The sequence below is a fragment of the Meleagris gallopavo genome, chromosome 26 (genome assembly GCF_000146605.3).
Source record: "Meleagris gallopavo isolate NT-WF06-2002-E0010 breed Aviagen turkey brand Nicholas breeding stock chromosome 26, Turkey_5.1, whole genome shotgun sequence".
Classification (NCBI taxonomy): Eukaryota; Metazoa; Chordata; class Aves; order Galliformes; family Phasianidae; genus Meleagris; species Meleagris gallopavo.
In genome coordinates this window covers 1,037,187-1,062,459 of record NC_015036.2, presented here as the reverse complement: position 1 = coordinate 1,062,459, position 25,273 = coordinate 1,037,187, and the positions used below count along the sequence as shown (strand labels likewise).

Genomic DNA, 25,273 nt, shown 5'->3' with positions numbered 1-25,273 from the left:
GGAAGCCCATCAGGAAACATTCATCGGGTGCTGTTATGTTTCCATCCACAGAGAACAAAACATGCACTTTCAGCCCGAGATGACTTTATTTCAGACTAAGGAAAAACAACAGCATGAAAGAATCACAGTAGAGTCTCCAGGAGAGAACGCAGTATGTGCTTCTCCCCTGAAATAGAGGTAGGGATCTTGAGCACAGCTGAATGCCTTTTACCCAGGAAATGGTTGGTGATGGAAAGGTTCAGCCAAAAGGAAATAAAAAGCATAATCCATCACTGACATCTATAGTGCATACTGCAATGTCTGGACACTGTATCAGAGAAGCAAATATAAGTACAACACAGTCCTGAAGTCTTGAATCCTAAACCAGATGTAACTTGACATCACAAGCATAATGCTTGAGCCTACTTGCATTCCAGGTCTGAGTTATGTTTGGATTAAATCTGTGTTCAGGATCTCAGTGCTCACGATACTCAGAGTGTAAAGCCAGTGTTTCAGCCCAGAGCTGGTTACTTAGATTTGCTACTTAGATACACATGAAGTATGGAGAGAAGAGCAAACGGCCATTGAGGACTCACAGGAGCTGATTTATTCCCTACATCCAACCCACACCCTGCACAGCTCCTTGCAAATGTCACTCAAAACAGAGCATACGCACAGATAGAGTGTTGTGAAACTGTTTTTTACCTCTTTCTCTCCAGAGTGGCATTTTCTGGGATGAACAAGCACCAAAGTTGAGATTTTCTAAAGAGCTGTACAAATTGCACTCATATTTGAGAGGAGTTGGGAGCTGAAGACTCTCAAAACTCTCTAGAACATTAGGCTTAAGTGTCACAGGACAAAACAACCAAAGGAGAAGCAGTTAGCAACAATACTAGATTTTCCACTTCCTTCACCCATTGCCCCTGGCTGCAAACACAGGTACCACCACTGCCCTGCCATATGCTTAATAAAGCTGTGCATTGATGCCTTGTGCAGAATACCCAGCCTCTGCTGGCTTCTCATCCAGTCCCCAACTGATCTTCTCCACTTGGCTGTGGAACTGAAGGCTGCCACCCTGCTGGGATGGCATGGATCTCTGTTTTTCTTGTGCACTGAGCCCAGCCCCTGTGGCTCCAGTGACGAGATTGTTTCTGCATACGCCTATAGGAAAAGCAGAGATTTTGTGAACAAGCCTACTTGTGGCATTCCAAGGAAAACAGCTCAGCAGGATTACACTGAGATATTTTCTTTGTCAATCTCAATCAAGATATTTGAACAGGAAAACTCAGTTTACTCCATTGGAAGTTCCCAGGGGCTTTTCATTTATTTACAAAGAAACACTGAAGTTCTAATCTTGGTGCAGGAGAAAGGTCCTGGAAGGAGTCACTCACGGCTGGCACTGTCACCTCTTGGACAACAATTCCATCCTAGCACCTGAGTCAAAACACAAAGCTAACATCACAATACAAAAAGGAATTGACAAGGTGATATTGTTCCTAGTGATACCAGTAGCCACTGAGAACAGACTGTTCTACCAGCACTCATGTTCCAAACAACTGCAACAGTAAAACAGCTTCTGATGCCTAACATGACAGTAAGATTACTGCTAAGGACAAACAACCTATTTCAGGAATGCGTGGATTAAATATATCCATCAAACTCCATCTCTGGTGTCCACCTACAAGAATCAGCTGGCAAATGCTGCCTCTTCCCTAAATAAACAGCAGAAGATGTGAGAGTAAAAATAAAAAAGGGCTTTGTTTACTACTGTATTGATGTTCACATGTCTCAGTTTCTGTAACTGTACAATGCACGACCATAGAAATTCTCAGATTTTGCAGAGTGTTACAATGTCAAGGGAAGAAACAGGTCAGAGAAGTGACAAGTGTTATCCTAAGGCTAGAACTGCTAGACAAAAGCAAAATCTATTCTCCTAGGAGGCCGAGCAGAGAAGTTACAAAAATCTCTTACCAGTAACCATTAACAGAAAGTCTGTTGATTTTATCAGCATGGTACTGAGATGGGCTCTGAGCCTTGCTTAGATAAATGAGGTCGTTTGCTCCTGCCACCTCCAGAAGTCTGCCCTCATAGCTAGTTTTCCACCCCTGTGAGAACAGATGGCTGCTTCTTCCCAGCTGTCCTCGGCCCCAGCAAAGCAGGCCAGGGAGGCAGAGGCCACAAATGAGTTCATGGCAGGGAGTTTCAAATGTTTTGCTGCAGTGAAAGCAGGCAAGAAGTGGAGTCCAGGCTCACAGTATGTTGGGGAGGAAAAGGGCTGGCAGCCAAGGCTGGCAGCAGTCAAATCCCAGCACTGAGACCAGTTCAGTCTCCAGCTTTAGGTAGGGTCACTTGGCATCTCAGTGTTCTCCTCTGCAGGAGGTGCTGCTTGAAACAAGTACAGGTATATACACAAGAGCAGCTTTGGGGTTGGTTCTGATCAGGTTTCTGTCAGCTCTAGGACCATCATGCACATTTCCACATGGTCCATGCAGAGTCAGCCCTGCTTTCCTGCAACTCATTCTGCAAAACTCCACTGGTAACAATTAACTTCACGTTTGGTTGGCTGGTTTGGTTTCTAACGACAATCATTAGCTCTGGCTTCATAACTGCAACACTGAGCTGCCAGTAACCTCCTCCCATAGCAGTGTGAGTAACAGACAAAGGCAGCATCTCACTGGTACCATGCAAACAGACTTGAGGATGTTACTTCAACTTCATGGCATAGGAACCTGCATAAAGCAACCAAATACTCTGCTCAAAGTCATTTGATGGAGTGTAACTGAACCAAGAACAAAACCCAGGCCATCAAAACAAAATCTTCATACAGAGGAGAGGGTGGCCTCTATATGCAACCCTGCAATGTTTTCTGAGATGACTGCAGTTTGTTCTCCTCTTGCTGAAGTGTTTCTTACACTCTTACATGCTAACACAAATAAGAAGCAGGCCTCTCGGCACATCTCCATGTTCTCAGCAGAGTTGATATGGCTCGTCTTATCTCTACCAGGGCAAGTCCCCTGAGCTGTGTTGAAAAGCCTTTTATCAGATGCAATTTAAAGCAAGCTTTTTCTGAGATGTAGCTCTGCAGCTCTGGCAGGAAAGTGGGGCTTCTGACTAAATCTCCTCTGGTTTTGTTTAGCATTGGGGTGAGGGAATAGGACAAGGTCCTATTTGTGGGGCCGGCAAGACAGGGCTGCTCCCTGCACCTTCCCTGAAACAACGCTCTGCTCCCTCCATAAGAGGAAAACCCTGTCAAAATTGGCTTAACGATCTTCTAATATTTCCATGCAATTAAAGGCCACATCTGTCTCACAGACCCCGTCCTCCTTTGCTAATGTACAGACATGAACTAAACAGTCTGTCTTGTCGATTCGCAGGGTAACAAAGGGGCCTATTCATAACACAGGCACTTTGGCTATTTTGTGTGTGTGAAATGAAATAGAGTTTGCATTTGGAGAATAACCTGTGCTGGAGCTAGCAAGAGATTTCTGCTCTAATAAATCAATCAGCTTTACCGGCTAATAAAATAACCCCCTCCTAATTCTGACTGTGCTAACCAGACAGCCACCCTACAGAGAGGCAACTAGGGTTTCTGCACGTTTGTGAAAGTGAGAAGCTATGCTAACTTGCTATTCAAACTCCTACAAGGATAGAAAAAAGAAGGTATCCACTGGGCTGGAATGCTTAAAGCAGCTGAAGAGAGCAGTTACCCTTGGCCCAAGAAATGTGGGTGCCTTCTCTGCAGGCTCAGCTACGTCAGCCTGTGGGTGCTCCTTTCCCTGCTGTCTCTTGCTGGCTCAGGGCCAGGCATGGTCCTGCTCTGGTATTTGTTCAGTTGTTTTTTTTTTTTTTCCTCAGAAGTAAATGGATGCATTGCAGAAAAAAAAGAAAAGAAAAAACAGAAAAAAAAAACAACAAAACTTCAGACTCGTTTCTGATTTGTTACTGAAATTGAGGATTTAAAAAAGAAAACAAACCAAGGCACTCATTGGCATAGTCCCAAATCAATATCAACATTTTGTTTTGCCCTAAGAGTTTCAGGCAATATCTGCATGTGTATCCAGATGTAGAAGGGCAGTGCAAGGAATATTGCTGCTAGATTAGTGCTTTGATTGTAAATGCACTGGGGGAATGGGAGCACATTGGCACACTGGTCCATATTTGGTAAAGCTTTGCATCTCAGTTGTCTTGGAGCATTCACAATACCAACAAATATGCTAACAGTGTTCACACCTCAGCATACCTTCTTTCCTCAGCTCTCAACTGAGCAGGAAGTGTACACGAAGCACAAAAAAAGATGTTCTTGTGGTTTCAGTACTAGAGCGATACTTGGGAGGTGTGGGCTCATCTACTCTTTAGGTAGCATTCGGTCCTGTTTGTTCTGAGGCTTTCTGGATCTTTGGTGCTAACCTGTAACACAGTGATCGTATTTTGGTACCTCACCAGGATTTTGGGAAGGTAAGCATGGAAAGCTCTATCCTCTTAGATGTGAAAATAAGAATAGAGAGAAGGATATGTTCAGTGTTTAGACTGCAAGCAGTTTCACAAGCAGAAAAAGGCTGCCCTTACTCTTTTTCCATAATAAAGCCTCATGAAGCTCTGATGCTAAGGGCAGCAGCAAGTTCTCAGTGTCTTTGATCAAATCAGACCTAAGTTCCTTATCTGACAAAAATAAAATCAAGAAATTAAAAACAAATTCCAAACAAATTTGTGCAAATACACTAAAGCAATGCACTAATACAGTCTGCAGTCAGTGCACAGATACACCCTAAGGCTGCATCTCTCTGATAAACCACTTGGGCAATTTATTTATTCAACTCAAGTGAAAGTTCTCTGTGCAAAATGAGGGCAAATGTGGCTGTTAAGGCCATAGGGTGAGAGGGAGGCAAACCTACGATGTGTTAAAGGACTGTTTCATATCCTGAGAACCTCATAAAGGTTTTGAGAAGTTTTCCAACTCTGATTATGGACGAAAAGCTAAAAAGATTATCCAGAGAATTCCATCTTAGCTTAAATGAAACATTTGACTTCAGATATTCTGACTGTCTCATTGCAGTTTGAGCCTATTCAGTTTTCTTAAAATACTGGGTTGGTGTACATTTCTAAACGAAGAGTTGTTTCAAAATGAAGCCTGCACAAATTGAGAAAGTATCAAATAGGACTTCTAGCAGCTTAAATCTTTTCTTTTTTCAAAATGAGGAAACTGCCAAAAAGCAGCCTTTCCAGTGAATAGGTAAGGCTCTGATAAATTTGCATTTTTCTGATGAAAAGACATTAGCTGAAAAAGATCAGAGCATATCTAGCATGGTCTTTCTTCTATACTTCCCTGATAAAAACACAGGGGTTTCCTATTACAGTTTTTGGAGGCAAAACGGATTAAGCCTTCCTAGGCTTGATATCGTGCTAACAAAGCCAACAGAAGGTTTGTCTTTGGGCTGATGTATGTTTGAATCTTCCATGTAGGTGTTTGCATATTTGTGCACTTAAACATGAATGCATGAATGACTCCCACACAAATGCACAAAGTAGGTACTATCTTTCCTGGCAAAATGTCAGTATCTAAAATGTGATAGCCTATAGACCTGATGAGTTTTCTAAGATGTTAGACAGACTCATAAAGAAGCAGTTAGGTGCTTAGAAGTATTTTAAGACCATCCACGTAGGTCTGAACTCTAGCTGCTCTTGTTCGCTTGTATGAGTACATCAATAGTGTTAAGATTCGGCATTTTGATATTGTGACACCTAAAACAATTCCAAATTCCTGCCCTAGAGAGAAGTGGGGTGTCGAAGGGACACATACAAGCACCAACAAGAAGCTGCAGCCCGTTTTTGGGATGCCTGCCACAGACCAGGCTGCCTCATCCAGAGGTCCTCTCCTCCTGTTCCTTAGCTTCACACAATGGTACACTTCTATAAAGGACAGGTTTTACTTATTTGCAAGGCACCACATCCAAGGGAAGAAGCATGTCTTCATCATGGCAAGTCTAGCAGTCCCTTTCCTCACGAGCATCCTCCTTAAGGCAAGATTTTTAGTGGTCAGTAAGACGAAATTCCAGTGCTGCTTTGTCAGCGGCTTTGTCCCAGTTGGTTTCTGAGGATGGTGAAGCCAATTTCTCTCAATGGGGACAAAATAAATTCAAAACATTGTTTTAGTTAATGCTGATAGGATGAACAACAGCAAAGAAAAACAGCTCTGTACACACTGAACAACATGCAGTCACCAGCACATAAAAAACTGTAGTTATTATTGAGACGTTGTTATTATTGAGCAATACCTGGGCTGCACCAAGAGACAAAACACTGCACCTTACAGAGCTGCTACAATATAGGGGAAACAGTGAAAGGGAGCCTTTGGGTGAAGCATTTAATTAATTAGTGGATGCACAGTTCTGAATGAGAGTTAGGTGTGAACAATACGGAGAACACAGGAAGAAAGGACCACACATTCATGCAGTGACTGCAGTTCTCAGAAGAAATCTATAAAGTGGAGATGGGATTGCAATAACACTTGAAGTGATTCTGAGGGAAATTAGGGCTTCTCCTATGCCTTGGAGTTGTACACATCCAATTCATCCCCCAGCTCACTCCATTTGGTTGGGAATGAGCAGGTAGTAGAGACAGAAAATGTGGAGGCTGGCTTGCAGCATTCACTGGCTGAAGACATGGGCACCCACTGCTTGGTTACACCATAAATGCTGACAGAAAAGCATTTGCTTCTCAGATACCTCTTAATAACCCATGGAAGACAGCCTAATGGGAAGCCTGGCAATCGCCTATCGATGCAGCTTATGAGGGATCAAAATAAGTATAAATGTTGCCTGACCCTTACCAGCACGTGTGAGAATAGATTGGCCTACCTGGAAATATCAGTCATCTCCCAACAACAGCTAGAATGGCAAAAGCTTGTATGTGGTAACGTGCCAGTGATACAGGTAAATGTGTGGGAAGCAGAGATGGTGGAACACCCTCTGTTCTGCTTTCACAGAAGAGCTGGGTGGTAGTAATTAGCTTGTGAGGGCTGCAGATCAGGTGAGACCATGTCTCTGAATTTAGGAAGATAATGAACTGCAGGGGAAGCAGCCAAAGAACATCATATGCAGGTGGTTTTGTCTCCTTCATTAACTGCCCTATCCCCAGCACGTGGTGCATGCCCCAACGGTCCATTGCACTTCCCTACAAGACTGGAGCCAACCCCATAGACCCCATGTACTTACTAGCTGAGTGCTTTGTTAGCATGGCAAACCAGATATGCCCTCTGCATGTTTAGTAAGCCTGGCTAACAGCAGTCTGGGCTTTAGTTCACCTCAGGAGGAACACGTTCAAGGCTTCAGAACTGCGGGGTCTCCTTCGGAGGTGCTCCAGTCAGTTTTTGTATGTAAGGTTTTTGGCTTAATTTAGATGGAAAATCTAAGCTATTCAGCAAGTATTCACAATCCCAGCTTTTAGTTTGTGCTGTGTTGTAAAAAGCACACTGCCAACACTATTTAAAAAATCACCAGTTTAAATGAAGTTGCTCAGTTGAAAATGATTTAGTTACAGGAACTTTCGGTCTGGTCCTCTAAAGACTTAATTCATACTTTACACTTCTGAGCCCTCCCTCTTTCCTTTACTCCTCCCTCCTCCACTTTCTTCTCATTGTACTTATACAATTAACAACCAGATGCAAATGTAAATTTTACTTCTGTTTTTACTAAAACCAATCAACTTAAAATATAAAATCCTGTAAATATCAAGCATAAAACGTTCAGGAAACAGTTTGCATTTCTGATCATCTCAATTCACATTTTAAGTTGTGTTTAATCTCCCTGAAGTGTGACGGTCAAAATTAAAAGTACGGATGAACTGAAATAACTGAAGGTGAGAAACATGCATTACGTTCTGCTCAACTCTTCTCCTCTAATGCAGGAGTTCATCATTTTGCTGCCCTAAATTCTCTATGTAAAGAAAAGAATGCTGCTCAGCTCCTTAGTGATGAATGCTATTGCAGGGACAAACTGCAGGTTAACTGACAAGTAATGCATTTGTTTAGAAAGAAATTTTTATTCAAGCCCATGAGACAATCGATGGCAGAAGCCGAGAAGAAGGTTAATGTATATGTTACTGTGTGGATTATAGGCACACCCTCACCCAGACGCAAAGCCTGTGCAAGCTGCAGTTAAGAACAACAGGAAATGGCCGGGGGTATTTATAGCATTATTATGTTTATCCTGATGTTCTGCACAGATTATTATGAAGTTTTTCATGGGAGAAGATATACAGCTTGTGTCAGCTGGAGATTTGCATGCACTTCACCCAATATGCTCTGTTTTAAACTTGCACACTGTCCCCCCCCACCTTTCTCTAAGAGGTTTGCTGTATATGAGGGCTTCTCTGCAGCTGACTCAATGAGGCCCCCCTGCAGTGCAAACAGGAACCCTGGTAACCAGCACGTTTGGCCTAAACCTCTGTGCTTCACCAGATTTACAAATCCACAGTGAGATGTCATGAAAACAACGACTCACATGTCAGTGGTATTGAATTTCTGAAAAATGCAGTCCATGCTACACCCAGTCTGTGCGGTTGGGGATCTGTTAACAAAGAAACTGATGACACGAAACCCTGAAGTCAGAACCCAGAGCTCTTTCCTTGGGACAGACCAGTTTGCTCCTGAGCATTGTAAAGAGATTTTTTGTCCTAATTCGTTCTTATCTTCTAAATTTGAAGTTCAGTAGAAACAAATAAACAGACAAATGTGAGATGAAATAGGCAACATAACAACTCTGAATGGTAAGAAGACTCCCAGCTACTCACAAACCTATGCAAACATACAGACATCTATGAAGACCATTATCTCAGTGAGAGATACAGAAATAGAGAAAAATCCATCAAATGACATTTAGGCCATTTAAAGCCAGTGGCAGTTATTAGCAAATGCTAACCTATCTTTTGAGAAAACTGAAGGAAATCCTGCTTTAATTTAAGCTTTCAACCATCATCACCATCTTCACCTCTCTATCTCTAGACTACATCAGAACTTCTTCACGATCCATTGTTTGCAAATATAATAAGTCCTGGCACAGTCTGTTTGAAAAACAAGCAGCAACAGAAAAGCATCAGGAAGTCCCTGTGAATGGGAGCAATGCTGCATTTCTGTATGTACCGTATTAATTAATGCAATTGAGACAATATCCGAGCAAAACTTGTTCCTATGAATACTATTCAAATCATTATCAGTTCTATTAGTGCTTCATTATGGTTGTGCTGATGAAGACTAGATTTGCTGGGCTAATTTGCATCATATTCTGACAGGTGCTGGTCCAGGTGTCCTATTGTCATTCTGAAGCATGAATTAATAAACAAAACTCAGCCCCTACCTCCTTTTCTCATTTGTGTGATAGAAGGAATAATAGAAATGAAATGGGGCTGAGGGGCACACCAACTTATCTGATCTCATCTCCCAGTAAGGCCTTTCCTAAAACTGGATCCCTGACACGAAGGCACACTACATTTCTTTTTCTCTTTCAGAGATGATGATCATTAGGAGCCTGTATACAGCCAGCAGTGACGAGCTTTGGTTTGCAGCCACGTTATCCACAGCCATGCCATTCCAACTTACCTGCTTCAGCCTGCAAGCAGCACAGTCCCTGTCTGTGCAGTTATCCTGCTTCTGAACAGCCCTAGCACCAGTGTCTCTGCATCATGCTTCATGTTTTTCTGGTTCAGAACCGACTCGGAGTGCCCAAGCAGTATGTGCCAAGGGTCTTTTCACTGAATGTAATCTTCATCAGAAGCCTGATCATATTTATAACTTGGTTTTTAATCTTTGCAAGACCTAATTTCTAGTTCTTTCCCTCAGTCTTAGGAAATTCACTTCTAATAAACAAATGCAGAAATTCTAATAGAATTAGAATGCGATTTGGGCTTTCCAAATGAAAACCAAATACCACAAGAGCTGGCAATAGCATGGCCATGTCATCTAGCACTTCTTTCAGTCCTCCTACAGAAGTCAGTTGGCCCCATGCTGCCCTGCCTCTCGCTTCTCTTGTATGCTATTCTTTCTCAAAGCTCCTCTGGCCATGTGGTACCCAGAACTGAATGTCTTCTGAGTCGTGCACTTGTATCACACAGAGCGTTTATTAGGAACCCAGCTTGGTGACATGAGGTATGAATGCGGAGGCGGCTCACAGCTGCGTTGTCCTTTTGTGCTGTTCTCACCTGCCTGATCTCAGCTGAATTGCACCTCACATTGCTCAGGTCTTTTTTGACAAAGAGGAAACGCCTTTAAGCATAATGCCAGCGCTGACCTTTTAGCCATTGCGTGAGCGCTCAAGCTTCCCCCTCTCACTTTCTGCAGGGATATCTCACTTGTTTCTCTGTGTTACTCAAGGCACATAACTCTATCCCTGCATTTAGTTTACCTTGAAGCTCTGCTCTCTGTTGCTTAACTAATCTGCAATGTAACGTGTCCATCCAGAAGTACAGCAGGCAAAAAGTTGGCTTTCTTCATTACCTTCAGTAAGATGCATTAAAAACGGTTGAAGATCCAGCTGTCTATACTCAGAAATAAATCTGAATTTCTCACCGCATTTGTGAGTTCCATGAAATGAGAATAGGCTGCTCAAAAGACAAAACTCATTTTAACTGCATGTTTTCTCCTCTTTGTTGTTTAAGAATCAGCTTGCAACAAATGGCACTTGCTAAATGACTGCCTAACAAGACAAAATGGTGCAAAGCTCCCGCTTTCCCCCTGCCAACTGGAAAGCACTTGTCCTTAGCAGCCCAGGCGCTGCGCCTCGCACACAGGCACGGTCAGGTGCACATAGAAGAGGCTCCCAGTTCTATAGAGCATTGAGAGACAAGAGCTGCTTCTTGTTGTCGCAGCCTCTAATGAAAATTTGCCTGCCACGTATCCAAGTGTGATCTGGAAGCAGATTTGCACCTGTCTCAGCAGGCCGAAATGAAACAATAACAGCACTGAGAGCTGCTGGTTAGCGAGCAGCACGGGCTGGGCGTGAGGCTGAGCCCCCCTCAGTGCACTTCTGTGCTGCTCATCAGGTTCTTTTCATCAGATCATCAGAGCAAGGATCTTCTGTGCTTGATGGGCACACACTACATACCTTTCTGCTCAAGAAAAGCAACCCGCACTCAATGTGACCTTTCCATCTTTGATTATCAGGGCTAGAATGAAAAAAGCATCCCTGAGAGCGTGTAGAACTGAACACACGATGGCTGCTGCTCTCCCATGGGCCTTCAGGAACGCAGGGCTGGGTGCAGCTACCACCCCTGGTGCTGAGGCTGTACAGCCATACCAGCTCCCAGCTCACTGCAGCACGTGCTGCACAGGATTTCTGCTAGTGCTGCTGTAAGATGAGACTGTTTCTGTGTTTCATAAGCGACTAGAACTTTTTAGGTCCTATAAATAGTGTTTTTCCTTTCCTAGCTGCAAGCAAGCTATCTCATACACCCAGAGACTTTGAGCTTTATTTCAGAGTGGTTTTTCTGTTGACATGCTGGGCAGCTTTAGCATTCTTTATCCTGGGCTTACAAAGCTCTTTGTGGTGATTTGTCAGTTTTCGTCTCTCTGAAGAGCATAAGCTATTATTATTTTACAGTTAGGAAAATTAAGGAACAGAAAGCTCTGACAATTTGCTCAGGGTTAAGAAAGAGGAATAAATCCCAGGAAACTTCACTTGCAGGCTTCTCTAATTACTGAACAGCATTCTTCATAAAGTCTGTCTTTTTGGAAAGAAGGGGCATGTGAGTTTTTATCTGAGCAGAGTAGATACTCAATGAGAGATCTATCCTCTTTATCTTTTTACTAAGTAATAGAGTTACTAAGTAATAGATGACTGATAAACATCTGAGATGCTAAGAAAAGTTGGTTACAAATAATGTCAGGTTTCTGAACATGTTTCTCTTTAGAAGTATTCCTACTTACATAACCCATTAAGTTAGTAATAACAAAGAGCAAATAAGCAAATGCACATCTTGGACACAATTCCTGGTGAAATATCCCACTGCCTGACTCAGAATGAGTAAACCTCAAGCTGCCACTGTGAAGCACTGGGCAAACACACCCCAGAGGATGGCTCATGCTCCAGAAAGTGCATGGTCTGCCTGGCAGGAGAGTGACAGGGAATGATGAGCCCTGCCTGACAGCTCAGTGTCTTGCTGTACTTGTACAGAAAGAGCCTGGCAGAGTCAGCAATTTAAGCGTCCTTAAAAAGAATCTCATGTTGTAAGCACACAGGAGCTTTTTTCTAACACAGCTGTTACTCTTACAGCAAAACCACCTTTCAGAGCTCCTCTGTAGGATTCCCCCATGGTGTGGGAGCTGGCTGTCCTGCCCGCTTCAATGCTTTACCAGCTCCTGACAGAGGAACCTGTACATAAGCAGGTAGGTAGCTGCAGGAATCTATACTATAGTACTGGGTTTAGAGGGATTCAGATGAAAGATTAGAATCAAGGACTTCTGCAAAATGACTTTCAAAGCATTTCATCTGGGCAGTGCTACGGAAATCAACAGTGATAGTCATCTAGACCTGCTTGTCCCTCTGACCCTACTTCGAATCTGGGTCAGTTTTGATGGGGTCAATGGAATAGCAAGGGTGTAAAAGATATATATATACACATTACATACATATAAATTTAGTGTTTAATCCATCTTTCAGCCGTTTGCTCTACCAGTTCGACCTGCAACTTAATTGGAGAAAAGCAGAACTATAATCCTTTTATGCACTGCAGCTGATAAAACTCAAATTTGTTTATGTTCATAAGTTATACATTCACTTGTATCAATAAGCACTATAATAAAGTCCTGAGTAAACAAAAACATGGGCAGCATTAAAGATAGTAAGTCAGAAGTCAGAGGGATTCCTCTTTGCAGCCTTGTCCTTGCTGCACAGACCTCAGCCATGCACATCTCATGGCTCTGCTGGTACACAAAGCTGCCACGTTACCCATTTCCAAACATGTCTGTATGGCATGTCAGCTACCTCCTGCCCCTCCTCGTTTTTCAGGTTGGCACAGAATAGTGTTTGGCGAGAAAAGTGCTGCTCGCAAAATAAGGTTTCTGTGGTTTAGAGCTATTTTGATTAATTAATTTTTTTTTTTTGTAAGTCTGCAGCTGCTAGTTTTGAAACAACCAATGCTAAAGTTGCCAAAGTATGAAAGAGAGGGTAAGAAATCAATGGAAGAAATAGACAATTAGAGCAGGGTCCTGACCATGGAGTGGCTGCTGTATTTTGAAAGCCATAAAAGTTTGGCTTATGCAAGAAACCATCTGGTATTTAGGCCTAGTTGAAATTTTGGCTGTGTGTGCACTCTGTGAGTACCAGTGGAGCAGCTTCCCAGCTGTGTGCACGTACTCTGCTGGACTCCTTCACCAGGCAGGGCAGGGCACTTGCTGAAAAAAAATCTGGAAAACCTATTGGGCTTCACACCCTTCTTACTCCTGGACAGCTTGTGATGGTCTTTGATCTGAGGGAAAACATGCCTGCTTGCCACTGCTGTAATGCTACAAACCCTCGCTACAAATCGGTGCATGACCCAAAAAATAGTTAGCGATGCATATCTCAGGAACACTGCAAGAACCATGTGGTTTCTTTCTGTTCACTACATTGCTGCACGTGAACAGAACTGAAGTCAGTCCCACCTTCTAAAAGCGTCTACCCCAAATAAACCAGGCAAGGTAGAGAGGGAAGGAAGCATTTGCTTACTTCTGCAGATGAAAAACTGAGGTACAGGAGATGAAGTGAAAGCTTCAACTTGTACAGGAAACCTGTGGCAGAGCAACTAACTGAAGCAGGTTGGGCGCTGCTGAGGACAAAGACTGGAGTGAATTAACAGCTCAGAGACTTTTCTGACTCACCAGGAGGAAAAAAATAAAAGTATTACAAAAAGCCAGTATTGCATCAGGGAGGGTTCTTCCAGAGTGTGCTAATGCCAGGCACAAGGAACAGTGTGTGCTGCTCCTGTGAGTAATGCTGAAAAAAAAGACAAATTCAAATGGGAACAGGTGCAGCTGAGGGCACCAACAACCAGGACAAAGGGGGGTGATGAAAAAGATTAGAAGATTTTTTGTTTATCTCAAGAGAGCTGTGTGAGTGAGCTATAATCACACCGGGGGCAGAATATCAGCAAAGGGAGCATGCTGGTTAAGCTAGCAGGCAGTGCCTTAGGTATAGGTCAGTCATGAGCAAGTATCGGTTCAAAATCAGAAGGAGGTTTTTAAGCATCAGAATGTGGAAGGTAAAGAAGTCCTTTCCAGTTGTGGAGTGGTGGCAGTGGAAAGAATGTATGCTCAGAAACCTGGTGGAGCTTGTGAGAGGAACTGCAGAGCACTGGCAGAGTGGACTCAGCTCGAGAATTGCTTCCACTATGGAGTTCAAACTAGGTGCCTCGATTTCCCTTCACTTCTAAGGAATTTAGAAGAATAATCTCTTGTTACATACAGTACTTAGCACAGTTCTGATTTCCAGGCCCTATGGTAGCGCAAATAATTCATAACACTAATGATCAACCATGATTACATCCTTCCTGAAGCAGAGATGACACATGAGAACATGAAAAGCAGAGAACTAGCTGCAAGCTTATTTCAGCCACTCATGACCTCCCCATGTTCTGTGAGAATGAGAAAATGTCTCCTCTCGGATACTGCAGTGTAAATCCAGAGGAATTCAAAACACATCATCGCAAGGAAGCTTGAACTTCAGTGGCATGCTTTCTTTTTCTAAAGGGGATGAACTCAATCCATTTGTTAAAAACTTTGCCCACAACTCTGGAAGTGCTGTAAAGGCGAAGGATTCCTATAAACACAAATCTGGGTTTGGGAAGCCCTGCGAAAGCCAACGAAGTGGGCAGGCACCAACCTCATCTTCAACAGCAACATGCAGAAATCCCGTGTCCTGGGCAGGAATTCTTTTGTGCTCGGAGTAAAGTGGACATAACCTTTTCCCACCGAAATGTGTCACGCTGTGATGCATCTTGGATACATTTTTACACAGCCTGCCCTACAGCAGCGCTCAAAATCCAGAGGGCCTGATGTCATTGCGCAGAGCAGGGCAGGAGGATAGAGTTGCTTTCTGGAAGAACAAGACTGGAAGGGAGCCTGGCAGAGCCCTGCTCCATACCTTCCTATGTGAAAATTCTGAGTAGGTAAAAAGTAACACTTTTCAGTCTGGATCTGGCTGTGCTCCTTCTTTCATTTCATGCAATGCAGAGGGAGGTTTGCAGCAGAGAAAAAGCGCACTGTGAGATTCTGCACTGACTCTGAGTGCAGCAGGACTGCGAGGAGCTGCAGTTTGGGCTGTGTGCCATTGGAGTGGTAGCAGTTTCCTTTCGGCTTACTAAAGACATCTCAGATTTCAAGTACAATCTTAGTGCCACCAGGGGATTCACCATCACTCAGATAAAATGTAGCACACAGAATCTGCATGCATACTTGTCTGGAAGATTCCTAAGAAATAGGGTCAATTAAAACCACCTCAGATCCTGAGAAACACACTGTTGGTTTTTTTTCTTTGTGTCTGTTGCACACTTAATGTAAGATTATTCTTTCTCTTGTCAGAGTGGAGTCTTTACAGACAGCACTGGTGGTATTTGCAGTATGGTGCTGAGAATTCCTGCCTTCAGCTAGCAAATCTCTTCAGCACGTGTTTATTTTAAAGCCCGGTTAGTTCTACTGAAGTCAAGTTTACACCTTTCAGAAATATCACTTAAATATTATATTTGTGCTGTTGGAGGATAGATGTGTCTACAGGACGTCTAATGAAGGACACTGCCATACATGTCAGAGGAATTTTACCAGCAACTTTATATCTAGAGTGTCATGATTAGCAAAATCCACCCTTGCTGCAGCACGCCATCTCTGAGGGACCAGGAGTCACACAGCCTGAAGTCCACATTCTCAGTATGCCTCAAAAATACCCACAGCAACTATAGTAGCTACTTGAAGTAACTTTTGCTCTTTTGGGATCAGTTGCTAAGCAGTGATCTGTCTGGCTTTTGAGCCTGTACCAATAAGTTCTGGCTCTAGCAGTCTTTCTGGGTATCAGTGGTAAGACTGACTGCTCTTTCAAAGCTTGTGTGAGAACATTCAAGATCCACTCTCTTCCACGAATCACACAGCAATTCTAAAGCCTGGGATATGATTGGCATCCCTGATGCTGACTTGCTGAGTGACCAGTTTTTTTTCCTCCATTTCATCTTCTAGTTTTTTTTTCTTTGCCTGTTTAGGCTATGGGCTCTTATTCCATCTATGTGCCGTGCTTCATCTTGGAGGGATCCTCTGGGGACAGCTTCCATAATACCAGGAATTAATCATACGAGCCATGACTTCTGGTTCTAATCAGGAGTCTGTCCTAGAGGCTGATCTGCAACACGACACTCATGGACAAATCCTCAGAATTTAATAGGGATTAAATCAGTGGAGTTTTTATAGAAATCGAATTAGACTGTATAGAAACTGTTCCATAAACAGAATACAGCAGAAAAGGCTAAACTTCCTTGGTTTTCCCCTGGATTTTACAGAAGGAATGTAATTTTCAGTCACCTTTCCCTATATATATTCCAAAACTGTTTGATGTAAAATGACATTTTGCAATGTAAATGCGTAGGATTTTGTTATCACATAAGAAAACCTCCAGCCTATACTCTGAAAGCTGCAGAAAGGCAATTCTGTAGAAGGCAATGATGTTTATTCTTTTCCTTGCTTAAAGAAATACAGACCCCTCTCCTCTGTTCAGCTTGGGCATGCAGGGCTCCCTGACAGCTCTGCCTTCTTAGCTGAAGAGCTGCTGGAATTCTCTGCTGTGTTGGCCTGTTGTAACCACAGCTTATCTCCGACCGTGCTTTCAAGCAAATACACCTTATACACTGAGACAGGTACAAACAACAGGCCAGGCTCAGCATTTTTGTCTTGCTGCATGTCCTGCTGTTCCTGAATATTGATGATTTGGATAAATGAACCCTGAGGCCATGAACCTTGGATAGAAGTCACCTATTCTGCAGGGGCGGAATTGGCAAATTCACTTTGCCCCACATGCAGATGGGCAATGAGCAGTACAGCTTGCAGTTTTCCACCCTCTCTTTAAGCCCACTGAACTCTGGAGGTTTAGATAAATAGATAAACTGTGAACATGAACTACTTGCACTGATTTCAGGGGGAATTTGAAGATATCCCTTTAGTATTTCTCAGGATCGGGCCAATATTTGCACTTAGTTCTCTGCTAATGTATAACTCCATACTTTTCTAGCTGCCCTTAGTTGCATTAGAAAGCTTTTTTATAGGCATCTGCTCAGCCCTGATCTGAGATAACACTACTCTTGAACAAGACAAGTTACTGTACAACAGGCACGAGATCGGGTGTCTCTACTAACGCCTAAGATTTCAATCACCATGAACTTGTGATTCTTATAACAAATGAACATCAGCTCTGACATGAGAAGATTATGAAGGCACGGTGCATCTCAGCAGAGCAGCACACTTGTCATCTGGGTGGGGTGCAGTAGTGGAAAAGTAGTGCTTTCCCAAGGCACAGACTCTTTATTGCATGAAATAATTTGGATTTTGCACTGAATCCTTCATATCAACAGAATATCCCTAATATTAGCAGGATTGAAAGATAAACACAGCCCTGTAACAGTGAAGGGGAGAAGTACTGTGCAGAGAGAGCAACTATTTACCACTGTAGTTGTTTAAAATAATAATTCCTGTTAAAATACATAAGGTTCCAGTACGTACCAGGAAAATATTATGTGTACTGTACATGTGTATCCCTTTTGGGAAGCATTTCTGCCAGTGATTTATGTACTTCAGGACACAAAATTCCAATCCCAAATTCAAATACCAAATACATTCACACATACAAGCCTGTGTAGCTCAGTGAGATCTCAACACCTGATTATTCGCTATATGAGAACGTTATAAATCCTGTATGTCTGCTATAATGCAAGATTTTTGGCCAAGCTTTTCCTTCTTTCTGTTTTTGTTAGACTGGGGCAAAGCTGCTGCCCACTGCTCTGGATGTGGCTTAATTTTGGCAACAATACAGCTCCTGCCCCTCTGCATTTGGCAGTGCAAAACTGAGTTAGATATGAAGAGGACACTGTCACTCTAGGCAGCCTGACTCAGAGACTGGGCAGAAAAAAGAACAGACAAATGTTTGGTACTAACACTATATGAAGTCCCAAGGAGATTTGGAACAGGAGCAGTGGAGGAGTTACAGTTTCCTTTGTTCTGTTAAAAGGAAAAAGGAAACACATCAGGAAACCAGACTGTGGAGCACAGGAAGTCTCACTTTGGCTGATAAAAAGGAACTGATGTGAGGTTGGTTCAGATGCAGTTATAAGTCAATCAAGCTTGGAACAACAAGAAGAGCTATTCAGAAGAAACCAGAGAGCCAAACTCCACATTTAGCTGTAGAAATGGTGTTTTAACCTCTTCTAATCTCTTCCTTATCTTCTTTTTTAAAAGAGAGCTGCTATAAAAATGTTGAAATAAGAATTTTCTCATCATACAGAACTCGGTTTCCTGAACTCACCACACCCTCCAGTGACCCCAGCATACCTTACTCCAGTTTCTTTTTTTCACTCATCGACCAACTAAAAAACTGTATTCTTGCTGATTTATCTCCTTCGCTCAGATCTAAACCAGTATTAGTTAAGAAGGGCAGGTTTTTTGCTGAGTGAGAAATCAGCAAATGACTAATTAAATGCTTTCCTTCTTGTTATTTTCAGCCCCTCTGCAAGATTGACAAGCAGGAGCCAAGGCGCTAACGTTCAGTTCCTGGATGTGCAGCTCTGTCAGCTTGCAGAGGGAGGTGTTATCCTTCTCTTCTTCTAATTGTCTCTTGCTCCTTTGCAGCACTACTGTTAATCCAGGTTACTCTGAGTTAATCTATGCTTGAAGAACACATGTGAATACATTAGTAAACTTTTCTATATCCATGGCATTCACTACAGGAGCCTCTACTGAGCTACAAAGAAGATCCAAGGTCATTTTTTACAGCATCTTACCAACACTGAGAAGCAAAGGCAAGATGCTTGTGGGATTTAGCCGTACTTCTCCCATCTATTTCCAGTGAGAGATGTGTGTTCAGTGCTCCTTACCCAGTTCTGTGAATTTTAGTCAACAACATATTTACATGTAGAATCAAAATACTTCATTAACCACCGAGGAGGCAGCGAGGTTTTCAGGGGAACGGTTGCCTTCAAAAGCTAATGACAATTGCAGACTGTCGATACATTTACAAATCAAACTAGGTGCTCAGTTAAACAAACACGCTCTCACCTGCCTCTTTTTAGGGCTCTGACTTCAAAGCATAGAAGCAAAACAGAATTAGCTGCATTAAAGTTTTTCTGGTATCACGTACTGATGGTCACTTTCACGTCATTATTTTCAAGCTTTACCTCTGGCACTGTTGTGCCTCGATAAAAAGAAAGTTTATTGGACATACATAAATGTCTTCAGCAGTAGCATAAGTAACGTAGATCCTTTTGTTTAGGTCTTACAGCTAAAGGAAAATCTTTTGGTAGCGGAGGTGGGGGAGGAGGGAGGTAACGTTTGCGGCTTTACTACAAGAGACAGGTTTCTAGATCAATATTACTAGCAGTGTAGATATGCATCAGTAATAATATGGCCTGGGTAATGAGAGAAAGAGAGGAAATAAGCAGTAGATACATTCACAGTTTGAAGAGTTTGATATTTGGAACTGAGTAGAATAGACTGTCCTGTACATACATTGCTGTTTCTAGCAGCACAGTTCAGGTTGGTGATGTTACCTGATGTACAGCCTGGTGTCTGTGATGGTGCAGCATGCAGGATAGCAATGATGGGTCCACCATCAAGAAAATTATTTTCAAAAAGAGGCTGAAAACCCCATTTGTATGAGGATGCTTTAGTTCTTATTTTCATAAACAGCTATAAATATGCATTATAGTCTTAAAAAATAATAATAATAGAATTGTTCAATCAGGAGTTGTTCTTAGGCACCACTCCTGGAACTGACAGGACTCTATAAGCCATGAAGTGCATCCAGCCCTGTTTACACACTGGTACACACACCAGTTCTTGTGTTCACACATGAGTGAAAGCAGGAGAGGCATAGACACTGGAAAGGGATCCCATTCAGAACAAAAGGTCTGAAAGAGAATTTTACATTTGAGATAAAAAGCTGGTTTCAAACTAAGTTGTAGAGCTAAGCTTAAGAAGTTAGACCCATCTCTTCTAGGCAAGCCATGCACACATCCACGCTTGCTCGAGCACTAATACCGTGCTTCTGTGACTGGAGGTGTCCTGCAAACCCACAAATGTCTGCAAATCTGAAGTTAATGCTCCCTTGGCTCCTTTTATTTCCTGCTGGTGCATGTTTGCACTGAGATGAGATGCAGGTTCTTTCAATGAGCAGTTGAGTAAACTCAAGCAGAATGAGAAGCTTGTGTTTTTCAAAGGCAAAAGATGGGGTGCTGTGGAAGAATTTCGTATACTGATGTTTTATGGTGAGAAAAAGTATGGAAGATGCTCCATGTCATGAGGTTGTATGTTTATCATAAATTCTAGGCCTGATCTTTCTGAGATGTGAACTGAAATTAAGAGAAAAGCATTCTGGAAAGGCAGAAGAGACCCAAAGAGAACAGTTTCTGCAAGAATTGCTATAAATGTTCTTCCCCCAATGTGCCTCACTTCATCAGCATGTCATCTCAGGTTTTACTTTAGTGAGGTGTGAAGTGTGACCTTAGTCACTGCTCCTTTTAATTTCTGTCTTTTTCTCATAGCATTCTAATGAAGACTTCTACTCTTACACACTGACACCAGCAAAATTCTGCCCAGAAGAATGCTGCAAGGAGTCATAAAAGCTGGGCCTCACTCCATCTTACAGCACGATTGTCATAAAATTAAAATAAATAACTAAAATAAAAGCATGAAATCCTCAAGACACGCATGCTACTACTCAAAGTGGCCACATCCTGTTAGGGTAAAATCCACAGTGGTGCAGAGAAGCTATACAATGCTCTCAGCACCTCTTTAAAGCCTCAGAGTGAAACCCCAAGTGCCTAAAATCTAAGCAGTTGTGCTGTTTTGGTCTGTATTAGGTTTGTTTTGGGCTGATCTTCCTTCCCAAAGCAGGAACAGTTCTAATACACCTGAACTGCTCCATTTACAGAGTTTGGAAAGGCATCCCCCCTGTTTTACTTGTGCAGTGAACAGGAGGTAGCAGGGATCAGCTCGTGCTGGCAGCACCCAGTGCTGAGCCATGATGCTAAGTGCATCGAGAGGCTGAAGGTGTGCATCAGTCGATGAGAGAAAGTGAAGCACCAACAGTAAGTAACATTATGAAAATACGGCAATTACAAAACATTTCTAACAGGTTTTTGCTGTTGTATATTAGAAAGCCATTCTGCAATGTGTGCCATCCAAACAGCTACTGGGGTATCAGCAAAGAATGTAATGTTGGAAATTTCAGGAGGTTTTGTTCAAAACTGCTTTTGTGGGGCAGCAATGTGAAAATGTGAGCAAATGTTTGTGTGGGGGGTTTTCGTACTGGAGAGTAAGATTCTTGTCCGACGAGTCAATGCCTTCTTGCCAGGAAAGGCCATCTCTAAAAGGCCAAAGCAAGGGCAATTTAAAAATGGCAAAACAGACATTTAAACTGGCTCAAAAAGGAAACGTTCTTAGTTTGAGATCTTGATGGCCAAGTTTCAGGATGAGAGCGAATGAGCGAACGCCTACAGTTCACAAATGACAAGAAACAGTGATTGCAATAAGAAATCCTACCCCGCCCTTTGCTGTAGCAACACCAGCATACAAGTTGTCTTCTCATGGAAAGAAAAAGAGACAAGTATGGTTGCCATCTACTTGGTAATGCAGTGTTTTCATTGAACGTCCCTCACATGGTCTCTTTTATGTCCAGAGCGTGAGCATGAAGATATTTTCACAGAATGAAAGCAGCAGTTACATAAACTGTGCTTTTTTTAATTAACAGTCAGGCCTTGGCAAGTGTAGTTATTTTAATTAATTATAGTCCGCATGTAAATTGGAACTGAAATGATTAAGCCAGTTTGAAACCACACTATTTGTTAATGTGAGGAAGTCCATGCATGGGCATCTTGTTGACATTAGATGTACCATTTTGGATTTAATTTGAGATAATAAAAGCCAAAATTCCCAAAACATGATGTAAATTAAGCCAAAGCAAGATGTTAACCCAAAGAAGATGTGGGCTGTAATATCTGGAGGCATCAATACAAATATTATAGATTATTGAAAATTAATCCAAACATAGACTGTCATCGGTTTCTTTGACTCCTAATCATCTTCTGCAAGTGTTGTTCACAAAACATGGAGCAATATCATTATGAAGATGCATTAATATTGATTAAGATTTGCTGTACTTCTTTCTGAATAGAAGGCCTCAAAACATCACTGTAGAGGTCACTTTTCAAACCAGCCACTCCAACTCACATGTCAGATATTGAACAGATTACTCAAAGAATGCAGAAAAGAATTGCATCTCACCACCAAGACACGTGATCTATAATTCCCCTCTCAATAAATCATTATTTTTGAAGAAATAAAGGTGCACTCTACACCTGCTGCAGATATCACTGATATCACATTTGACAACTGACCGTGTGTGATAAGGAAAGACGACCTACAGTCCTGAGCTCATCCCAAATGTCTCTGTGTTTGTGTGGCATTCCCTAAACTTTGGGTTAAAGAACACAAACAGCTTCAATTCACACCTCCACACGTGTCTCAGAGGATATAAATATAGACCAGGATGGTCCAGACCACATTTACTCTTTGGCTTGCTGTTTCCCTAGGAGCATGTAGTTCTGAACACGCAAGACAACACTATAGCAGAGCTAACCATGTATTACAAAGTTAGCCTGCAGATGGGTAGATTTATGGTTAAATTATTCTGTGCATGAAGAATCAGCTACCAGAAGGTCTGTTTTCAAGGTTTTTCCTAAATGGCATGAAAAGATTAAAAGCAAAGTACAGGCCCAGCACTGGGGTTGCAGGGTGAAGGGGAAGGTTTTATAGTACTAAGCTCAGACTCCTACACTGGTCAACCACGCAGTTAAAAGTCTTTGACTCAATTAAAGCAATTAGTCCATGGAATAGTTTGACTTGATGCTGAAAAAGGATTGTCACTTGTCTTGTTTACAGTGTTCAAGGATACCCCTCTAACATTTCTAATCTGAGCTGCATAGCACTGCCTGCTACACAGTCAGGTATCATTCAGTGTTAATGGAGCAAAGTGCTTCTTAACCACGCTTCTTAACCACACATTTCATCTAGTCCCTCACTGTGCTCTAAATAATGAAAAAACTTTTTCTTCTGTTTTTCTCGCCAGTCATCTACCTGCTTCTTTTCTGACATATTATTTCCCAAACCAAATGCATGGATCTGGGAGAAAGCACTGCATGCATCCTTCAGGAAGGCAAACCTAAGGCTCTGATTGCTTTTAAAGTGCTTTCTCCTGGATGCAGCACAGGTTTGCTTTACTATGTCCTAGAATTTAGAAGATCTACCCTGAAGCACGGGTTATATATAGAGCTCAACATATTAAAAACATTTAAGCATCTCAAGCCACATCCTCTCTCATTGCCCTTCACCTGAGACAAGTCAAGCAGGGTGGCCTAACCCCTTCCTTTCAGTGGTAAACTGCAGCAAATCTGCCAGTGCATGGCTCTGATGCTCCTTGGGAACCCACTCAATTCTCTACAGCAAGCAAATTTGCAAGAAATCTCTTATAGCCCTGACGGCACTACAGGAACTTTCAATCGCTTGTGTAAGCCCAATACAAAGAAGGGGTCAGTTTTAGGAGGAGGTCAGCAGGAGACACAGATCTGCAGCAAGTTGCTGATGATCTTAGAATTGCTCAGCAGGAGGACCCAGTTGAGATTCTGGTGTACCTGTATCCCGTGCCTCTCAGCTCAGCCAAATTCTTTCTGGACTACAAGTGAAGCAGGAAAATATAACACAAGGCTGCAAAGTAGATCCAGGAGCTGGGGCAGTGACCCAGGACGTGGCTGAGTTCCTCCTTTTGCCACAACCTCCCCAGCGTGACCGCGGGCCAAGCTGCTAAAAGTCACAGTTCCTCATCTCCAAAGCTGGGACAAGGGGTGACAGCAACAAGATTGCAGCATAGGGGGACTGGGGAGAAGAGTTGATCCTAGGAGGCACCATGGGCTGTGTGGGCCAGGGGAATCCTTCAGCACCTTTCAGAGGATGGTGCTGAGGGTCACGGTCTGTAAAGAAAGCAAGTCCATGTGTGCACTGCAGCAAAGGTACAGATGGGAAATTTCTGCACTTTCGCTGTACAATATTTAGGGCACCACAAATCAAAGAAGGTTGTGGTGCACTAAATGTATCCTGAATGAGGCACAGGTTACTTTTGCTACAGACCTGAAGAGGTGGTAGGAGAGATGTGTCTTATTCCTGCCACAACTCCCAAATTTTGTGCTTTCAACGCTCCTGCTTTCTCTCTTCCTTTCTGACATCTCCCCTTTTGTTCCCTCTGTCTTTCCTCTTTCCATTTTCTCTTCCTGCCCATCTCCTTCCCTCCTCACTTCTCTTGAGACCCTTCCAAGCTGTGCACTTGTCACAAGCTGCAATGTGAGGGAGAAAGTTTCAGTTCCTGCCAGTATGCAGCTTCTTTCTCCCCAGGTCAGCAGAAAGAGAAAAAAAAAAAAAAAGAGAGAGAAAAAAAAAGAAAAAAGAAAAAAAAGGCTTTTAAGAACAGATCAACACCCCACCCAGGCGATAGGCATCTTTCGAAATCCTCCAACTCAAACACACCCACAGCGTCTCTCGCTTCAAGGTGCTGTTTGAGCTACTTGTGTGCTGTAGTGCTCCCTCAAGAAGAGCCTGTAAGCATTGCACAAAGGTCCCCCAAAGCATGAAAGTGAACCCGCTGCTGCCTGGCCCTGGAGAAACAGCATAAGACACTTCAACGGACTCAGAGAAGGTTTGGTTTATCTTTGCAGAAGCTGAAGTTTTGATGAGGGTGAAAGGAGGGGGAACCATTCTCTAAGCCCCAGCAGCGTCCTCGCTTGCTCAAGGCCACCAGAGGTTGGTTATGTTCGTGGTTTTTTTGCCACACTCTTTGCTTCCCCTTCCCCTTGCCTCGCCCCAAGCTAGGGTGATGTTTCTCCTCCAAACCACCCAGCTCCTTGCTCCCTCCAGTATTAATAGAGGAAACGCCCGGACGACCAGCAGAACCAGCAATGCATTTCAGACAGGACCAGGCGAGGAAATCAGAGCCGGCTGACACCTAGACGCCAGCGGCACACATCTGGGGCCAGCCCG

At 42.9% G+C, this 25,273-nt stretch overlaps 1 protein-coding gene across 3 annotated transcripts in view; it reads right to left on the bottom strand.

The window, feature by feature from the left end:
- The window catches only part of FLI1 (Fli-1 proto-oncogene, ETS transcription factor), a 79,245-nt gene that overhangs the window by 40,782 nt on the left and 13,190 nt on the right, over positions 1–25,273 (bottom strand). The window lies entirely within an intron of this gene.